A 6,548-nucleotide genomic window follows, 5' to 3' on the forward strand; every position below is an offset into this window, starting at 1 on the left:
AAAAATAGTACTGCGAGCTGAATGTGATGTCGATTGCCGGCAATAGTAACACAGGCTGTACGGAGTCCGGAAGGTTTAATCATGGCGTTATTAGCACCACGTAGAGAGGGACCAGTGTACGGGGTTCGTACTTTACGCAATTTGAAACACGTTTCCGTCTTCACGAATATAGAAAAAGTAGCACCAGTGCCGAAAAGAGCTTCTGCATGAATTCCTTCAACGACAATAGATAATGTGTTTGGTGACCGATCAGGGAGACTTCTGGAAATCCGTTGCAACAGTCTTTCGCCCTCAGAAACTGAAGTTTCTAGTTTTCCGTGTGGTAGTTGGTGTGGTATGCTACCTTGGCATCAAGGCTTCCAGAACCGAGGCCCTCGCTAAGCTTTCGCACGATAATAGGGTTTGCAAAGAGGGGCTCGTTAGGAAAGTACAGAAACAAAATGCTGGCAGTCTACAATGCCAAAGAGTGCATAGGGGAATTGTTAGACTATTTTTTACCGTTAGTGACGTTACATTATTTTTTATTTTTATTACGCGAGAAAGAAAGAAAGAAAAACACGCGCCCAGAGTGGGGACCGAACCCACACCTTTCGATTAGATCTCGAATGCCTTACCAATCCGGCTATCTGGGCAACTGTGTTCCCCTTCACTTTCTGGGGTATTTTATATTTACTACAACTGTATCTGATGCTTGAGGGTGGTAGCCAGCGCCACTCAGACTACACAGGGACTTCCCTCAGACTACACGGGGACTTCAGACTTCCCCTAAGCCCTTTTTGGCGTTGTAGAGTGCCGGTAATTTCTTTCTGTATTTTCCTAACGAGCCCCTCATTTGCAAACCCTATTATCGTGCGAAAGCTTAGTGAGGGCACCGGTTCTGGCAGCATTGATGCCAGGATAGCGTAAGAGGGTTTCCCGCCAGTTACCCGCTTATGACAGGCTGTAGACGTTCGCGTCATGCCCCGCGGGTTGAAAAGAAGGTCCCCTTCTCGCCGTGTAGTCTGAGTGGCACTGGCTACCACCCTCAAGCGTCAGAAACAGTTGTAGTAAATTTAAAATACCCCAGAAGGTGAAGCAGAACACAGTCGCCCAGATAGCCGAATTGGTATCGCATTCGAGATATAATCGAAAGGCGTGGGTTCGGTCCCCACTCTGGGCGCGTCTTTTTCTTTCTTTCTCGCGTAATAATAAAAAAAATAGTATAACCTCACTAACGGTAACAAATAGTCTAACAATTTTCCTATGCCCCCTTTGGCGTTCTAGACTGCCGGCATTTTCTTTCTGCATTTTCCTAACAAGCCCCTCATTTGCAAACCCTATTATCATGCGAAAGCTTAGTGAGGGCCTCGGTTCTGGCAGCATTGATGCCAGGGTAGCGTAAGAGGGTTTCCCGCCAGTTACCCGCTTATGACAGGCTGTAGACGTTCGCGTCACGCCCCGCGGGTTGAAAAGAAGGTCCCCTTCTCGCCGTGTAGTCTGAGTGGCGCTGGCTACCACCCTCAAGCGTCAGATACAGTTGAAGTAAATATAAAATACCCCAGAAAGTGAAGGAGAACACGGTCGCCCAGATAGCCGAATTGGTATGGCATTCGAGATGTATTCGAAAGGCGTGGGTTCGGTCCCCACTCTGGGCGCGTCTTTTTTTTCTTTCTATCTCGCGTAATTATAAAAAAAATAATGTAACGTCAGTAAAGGTAACAAATATTCTAACAATTCCCCTATGCCCTCTTTGGTGTTGTAGACTGCCGGCATTTTCTTCCTGTATTTTCCTAACGGGCCCCTCATTTGCAAACCCTATTATCGTTCGAAAGCTTACTGAGGGCCGCGGTTCTGGCAGCTTTGATGCCAAGGTACCGTAAGAGGGTTTCCCGCCAGTTACCCGCTTATGACAGGCTGTAGACGTTCGCGTCACGCCCCGCGGGTTGAAAAGAAGGTCCCCTTCTCACCGTGTAGTCTGAGTGGCGCTGGCTAGCACCCTCAAGCATCAGATACAGTTGTAGTAAATATAAAATACCCCAGAAAGTGAAGGAGAACTCAGTCGCCCAGATAGCCGAATTGGTAAGGCATTCGAGATATAATCGAAAGGCGTGGGTTCAGTCCCCACTCCGGGCGAGTGTTTTTCTGTCTTTCGTTCTCGCGTAATCAATAAAAAAAATAATGTAACGTCAATAAAGGTAACAAATAGTTTAAAAATTCCCCTATGCCCTCTTTGGCGTTATAGACTGCCGGCATTTTCTTTCTGTATATATATATATATATATATATATATATATATGTGGAGTAAGAGGACCAAGGGCCGAGACGTCCCGGTGATGCGATGTTGGAGTTTAATTTTACAACATGGCGATGAGATGAAGACGAAGCAGCTCGAGCCTGAGCGGATCCCGCGAGATGAGAGGCACCGATAAAACCATCATCATCAGTGCAGCGAGGATTGTTCATAAAGTTTCTACATCTTCCGAGGCCTCAAAGAAGCGGTGGCGAGTCCGCGTCCTGTCGGTACTTCAAGTTCGGTCCAGTTCGATCCAATGAGGCAGTCAGACGGGAAACTGCCGTCGGTGCCGTCTTTTAAACTCACGCATAAAATGTCGGCACAGTCCACGCAGCCAGGTTAAAATTCGTTTGTTGTCCTCGGCGCTTTTGAATTCTGGTGCGGATTCAGGTATTTTCAGTGGGGCTTGATAACAGTGGCTTGACGGCTTCCGCTTCTCTCTCGAACGCTGTAGTCTTGTAATCCGGCTGGCGCAGCGAGATGTATCCTAGTTGTTCGAACAGTGCCTGCCAAATGCTCCCTTCGTTCGAGTGTGTTGTCGGGTGCGTGCAGCAGCAGTCTTCTTTGCATCTCTTAGAAACCAATCAAGATCCCTTTCTTTGGTTTGCGGCGTCGCTTGGTTGTAAGTTAGAAACGCTTGAATGCCGTCTTGCCGTTCCAATTTCTCAACAGAAGCATCGGTGTCTTTGTGCTCAGGATATACGTACAGGTATCTTCTGTCATCGTTACGCCCTCCGACAAGCAGCTTACTTTTTTTCGGTCATCTTGGGCAATTATTCAAACGAAGACGATAGTAACGAATGTTTCCATGGGGTTTCAGGCGTCGCCTAAGAGGCGTCACGGTCTTGTTTTCACATTCGGTTTGAGACAATAAATGTGACGGAGCCGAGGTTTCTTGCAAGATGGTTTGTTCCTCGGGGTCAGTCAAACAGCATGCGGCGCAGAGCAGTTCAGTCAGTATAAAAAACTCACTGAAGCTTGTTGAGGAATGCAACTTATTGATTATCTGGCACTGGTCGTTGGTTTCAGATATTTTGTCTTTGAATCGGTAGTATAATTTAATCATAACATGCCTAATTTCGCCTTCATATTCAATATTTGTGGCACATTCTTCGTATAGGTGGTCATTGTCGATGAGCGGTTCGATTTCCTCGTTTAATGTTCTCAGTGGTACTTCAGTTTTGCGTAACTCATGCAGACAACTCTACACCACCTCGTCCACAACAGTGGTCGTTATGGAGAATTCTAGTGCTGCTTTCGCGTCTCTGCATAGCCTTCGAGTGATCAAACGATTTTGTTCTCTTCTTGCATTAAGTTCCTGGAGCCGCGTCATAGACAGAGGAATTCTCCGTTCGTGCATATAAGGTGCTAAATCTTCCACTGCGCGATGAGCAGCGGAGTTCTTCTCACCGTTTACAATATCGCTGCCAGAGGTCATCGGGGAAAATCATCGCAGGTGAGGAGTCACCGTCGTCTCGTCCACCCATCCCGTTGCTCGGCTTCGGGTAGCACCTTCGACCTGGCCATCACCAGGGTCCGTCATCGGTATCGAGGGGTCCTCCTTCTAATAGGCCAAAGTTCGGATGCCTCCGAATCGCAGCGGGCCTTCTTCCCGGGTTCATCGGCACCAAAATGTGGAATAAAAGGACCAAGGGCCGAAGCGTCCCGGTGATGCGATGTTGGTGTTCTATTTTACAACATGGCGATGAGATGAAGACGAAGCAGCTCGAGCCTGAGCAGATCCCGCGAGATGACAGGCACCGATAAAACCATCATCATCGGTGCAGCGAGGATTGTCCATAAAGTTTCTACAATATATAAATATTATATATATATATATATATATATATATATATATATATATATATATATATATATATATCTGCCTATCTAGGCCCACTGCAGGCGGAAGGCCTCTCCTATAGATTTCGATATTCCGGTCCTGTGCTCTGCATATAAGTTATCCTCGGAAACGTCTTCATCTGATCTGCTCATCTAACCTTCCGCTTCCTTTTCCACGCTTGCCTTCTATTGTTATGCACACTGTTACCCTCCATGACCAACGATTATCTCGACTTTGCAATAAAAGCCCTGCCCAAGCCCATTTCTTCTTCTTAATGTCTACTAATCTGTCTACATTTATACTATCTTCAATGAATACAGGGTGTCCCAGTTATTATGCACCAAGATTTTAAAAAATAGTAATGGCGTAACTCAAAGAAAACCTAGTTGCTAATGTTTGCTGTACTGTGAAGGAGCGGGCAGCTTTTTTTCGTAATGAGACCTAACTAATTAATTGTAATTCATTATCTAACTCGAGAAGTACTGTCCCAGTCACAAAAGTGTCAATGAGGCACTTGTCGGTACCCACGAGGGGCGTCGACTACGGTATTTTTAGAGACAAATTGTGTGCTCAGTTATTCTGAGTGATTAAGAAAACATGCGAAATATGAAAGATACTACATGATGGCGCCTCCATGCGCATCCCAAAGCAAAGCCCTCAATTAGGCTGCCTGAGAATTACCCAGAATGAAATAAACAAAAGAAAAAAAGAAGAAATCGCGAACGAGTTTGTGCCTCATCTGCACACGCACCCCGCGAATCTTGCTGTTTCTGCTCCTTCCATGCATGCCATTATCAAGGTGATGCGCGGTCTGTTCGGGAGGGTGACAGGGGAAACAGTTTCTTTTAATCAACCTATTTGGGGACGCTGCTTTAGAATGCGCGCTAAAGCGGAAGCGCGCGGAAGCGCCGTCACGCCGTCACCCCGATGCCTTCTTTGGCGTTGTAGACTGCCGACCTATCTTTGTCTATTTCCTCAAGGTGCCCCTCATTTCCTCACTATATTATTCTGCGAAAACCTAGCGAGAGTATCCGTTCTGGCAGCCTTGATGCCAAGGTGGCATAATTGGTTTCCCGCCAGTAGCCCGCCCATTACAGGCTGTAGACGTCGTAGTAACGCCCCGGGGGTTGAAAAGAAGTTCTCATTTTCCCCGTGAAGTCAGAGTGGCGCTGGCTACCACCCTCAAGCGTCAGATACAGTTATAGTGAATATAAATACACCAGAAAGTGAAAGAGAACACAGTCGCCCAGATAACCGAATTTTTGAGGCATTCGAGATCAGATCGAAAGGCGTGGGTTTGGTCCCCACTCTGGGCACGTGTTTTTCTTCCTTTCTTTCTTTGTTATGTATAGTTAAAAATGTTAACATCACCGTCGTGAAAAAAAGAGCGTACCCACACCCCTATGCCTTCTTTGGCGTTCTAGACTGCCGACCTATCTTTGTGTATTTCCTTCGACGCGCCTCGCATTTCTTCACTATATATATATATATATATATATATATATATATATATATATATATATATATATATATATATGTAAATATATTTATGTTTATATATCTGTTGTGATATATATTGTGATATATCTACCCAGCACCTCACCACTTGTGAGGCCGTAGGTAGGCGGTGACCAGACCGTGGCTTCGTAGCTCCTTTATTCGAAGGCGAGTCGAAGAGAAGCCAAGATGGCCATCAAGCCCAAGCGCTGATGATGATCTCCGAAGCAGCGGGAGCGTCGATGATGATGACTATGTACAAGGAATAACAAAGTGATCACCTCAAGCCGGTGGTGATGATAGTGAGCAATTGCTGCCTACGGTGGCAGACAAGCTGTAGCCTCAAACAAAGCTCGCAATATATATATATATATATATATATATATATATATATATATATATATATATAGATATAGATATTCGAAACCTCGACATCTACGTTCGGGTAACTGCATTCAACTGCTGGGATGATACGGCCAAGCTCCAGTTCATATCTTTTTTCCTAAGGGAAGCGGTACAAAAATGCCTTTTCAACAATGAATCCTGCATTGAGTACTGGGTTAGATTTGCCCAGAAGCTGCGTAAGGCCTTCGGCTCTCAACGGAATCGTTCACACGTGGCGAGAAGTAAGCTGTCTGGTCCTATTCAACACCTTGAAAAGACGTATGCTTCATACACCGAGGATGTCGTTGCACTGTGTCGCCTTTATGACGAAAGAATTCAGAAGGCCACAAGGTACGCAGCCTTCTCAAAGGCATCTCTGCATTTGCATTCAGTGCACTGGCGATTCAACATCCTGTAAGCGTCAGATATGTGCACGAAACATCTCAGCGCCTAGATGAACTGTAGTCGATTCGCTTGCCACAGGATGCTTGGGCTGCTCAGCCGCATGGGGACTTGAACTTACGGGCTCTAATCCGCGAAATCATCTTCAAG

General features: G+C 46.0%; 1 non-coding gene across 1 annotated transcript; it reads left to right on the top strand.

The window, feature by feature from the left end:
* Positions 1-2,040: 2,040 nt before the first annotated feature.
* Trnai-uau (transfer RNA isoleucine (anticodon UAU)) lies at positions 2,041-2,112 on the top strand. The gene has a single exon. It is a non-coding gene; the product is annotated as a tRNA-Ile (tRNA).
* Positions 2,113-6,548: the final 4,436 nt, after the last annotated feature.

Source organism: Haemaphysalis longicornis, unplaced genomic scaffold (assembly GCF_048455015.1).
Source record: "Haemaphysalis longicornis isolate Haplotype H1 unplaced genomic scaffold, Haemaphysalis longicornis Haplotype H1 scaffold_13, whole genome shotgun sequence".
Taxonomy (NCBI): Eukaryota; Metazoa; Arthropoda; class Arachnida; order Ixodida; family Ixodidae; genus Haemaphysalis; species Haemaphysalis longicornis.